This window comes from Panicum virgatum, chromosome 3N, assembly GCF_016808335.1.
Source record: "Panicum virgatum strain AP13 chromosome 3N, P.virgatum_v5, whole genome shotgun sequence".
Classification (NCBI taxonomy): Eukaryota; Viridiplantae; Streptophyta; class Magnoliopsida; order Poales; family Poaceae; genus Panicum; species Panicum virgatum.
The window spans coordinates 55,937,073-55,939,404 of NC_053147.1; the positions used below are offsets into that span (position 1 = coordinate 55,937,073).

The window sequence follows — 2,332 nt, forward strand, 5'->3', positions numbered from 1 at the left end:
AGACCGGCAGAGTAGCTTGCACCAAAACAAAATGTGCCAGACAAAATCTTTTTTTTTTTCATATAAGTTTCATGTTTTACGGCTTCTTATCAATGCTTTAAGATGAAAACGCTAGAAGATTAATAAACACGCAAAGATTGAACAAACAATGTTTCCCTTTAAATATATAGGAATGGGGAAAGACATAAACTGCTGATCGATGTGAGCATCTGAATGTTTCAGAAGAACAATTTATGCATAGTAATTCGGAGAAGATTCAGCTATAAGGGGTTCCATGATCAAGGATCATGTCACATATTTTCTCCAAAAATTTATTAGATTCATACATTCCACAGAAAGTTCATATATAACCAAGGCTTATCGATCCATCGAGATCGATCTACTAAATACATAATTCAGTTCTTCCTTCCATTTCCATGCGCAGCAACGAGAAGCTCGGCCAGCAGCGATGGGCTGTTCACCATCAGATCCTTGAACCCCTGTGTCTCCATGACGGCATCAAGAGTTTTGCGTGACTCTCCGGTGATAAACTCGACGCACCTCGCCTTGAGCCGTGCCGCTCCGCTAGAGCCAGTGTCGCCGCCACAGTGCCAACACCAATGCCACCGGCGAGTCTGCGCTCACACATCGCCTTAAGCCTGTCTAATCCATACCTGTCAGCGGCTACAAGCAGATGCTGGGCCAAGGTGGCCGTCGCCGGCTCCATCTTCTTATCAAACTCCGGCACCACATCGGTGTAGATGAAACGCAGCAAGGCCCCAAACACCGAGGGCTCCATCTCCTGGCTCTCGACGCGTCTGGAGGTCTTCTCCTCCATCTCCCCGAAGAACTCAGCCCAGAAGACCGGGGACCTTGCGGCTAGTATGTTCTTGTGCGCGGCGAAGGACTCGCGGGACACGGCGAAGGTGACGTCCGCTCCGGCATGGCTCTCCAGGAGTTGGCCGAGGTGCTGGGGCAGGTTGGAGGACGGCACGGGGATGGCTCATGGCTTTTAGATCTCTGAACACAGTGACAGTGCATTCCACGGTCACGCTGGACGAAACCTGAACCGAATACATCGCCTAGACTCATGAGCCGAAGTGACTCAGAGGAATCTGAGGGGCGCCGGAACGAAGTCGTCGCAGTGATCTTTTCTGCCGATGGCTGAAGGGCCCCGCTTGGATCCACCAGGCGACAGGTTAGATTCGCTGTCACGTCGATCCCGCCGGCTTCACCGAGGAAGATAAGCTTGAGTGCCACATTATACGACGACAATGAGGACCCGTCGACGTGGGAAGGGTACAGACGAACCTCCCAGTCGTACCCGTCCACATTCCATGTGGATTTGACGAAATACATGCTTTGCCGGCGCCGGAAGCCGGCCCTGTGCAAGCCATCCAAGCCGTGGATCTTGATGAGGTGGACGGCCCGGACGGCCTCGGATTGAAGGCTCCAGGTGTGCTTCATCTCCTTCATGGTATGGTGGAGTGGAGACTAGGGATGGCACCCGCGGATTCGGGTGCGGGTGCGGCGAAAACCCGCCCACAGCGAAACCCACGGGCAGGAGAAACCCGCCTGCGACAAATTCGTAGGTGGATTTTTGCACCCGCATCCACACCCGCCGGGTTTCGGGTGCCCGCGGATTTGGCAAGCTATACTATAAAAATAGACAGCTTCATAATTTGAATAGACAAATAGCTGATTTCAACTAGCAACAAAGCAATAATTCATAAGTTCCAAAATCTCCGCTACGACAAATCATAATTCAGCAGCACAACAATTAGAATGAGCCAGAGTTTCCATGTATTTATATGATAAACAGTATTGAATTGGGCTGGGTTTATAAATGTGTTGCGGATGCGGGTTCACCCGCGGGTGAAATTCTAAACCCGCACCTGCACCCGCATATTGCGAGTGCGGGTGCGGGTGCAACTGTGGGTCAAAATTTGGACTCACAACCGCACCCGTCGGGTTTAAAATCCGCGGATGCCCACATCCGCAGAAGCAATTGCCATCCCTAGTGAAGACCTCAGCTAGACAACTGATCACAAGGGTCGGCGAAGAAGCAGCCGAGAAGGTGGAGGCGACGATGAGATTCGAAGGGAACTGACATTGTGTTGGGTTGCGTTGCGTTGCATCGCATCTTCTTCGCCGCTGCACATTTTATATACATCGTCGTCCCACGGGCCCGGCGACTGTTCGGGTGCAGTCTGCACAGCCAGTAAATGCCTCAGAGAATTCCATGGGTCACCTGTGTTAGAGCAAGCCTAATAATTTAGCCTGCTGTTGGCTGTAAGAACCTTTGCAGCTCATCTCTCAGCCTACTAGTATAGTGGTTTAGCTCTCCACCATT

The 2,332-nt window shown here is 51.4% G+C and overlaps 1 pseudogene; it reads right to left on the minus strand.

The window, feature by feature from the left end:
- Positions 1-340: 340 nt before the first annotated feature.
- On the minus strand, positions 341-1,455 carry LOC120667913 (annotated as a pseudogene).
- Positions 1,456-2,332: the final 877 nt, after the last annotated feature.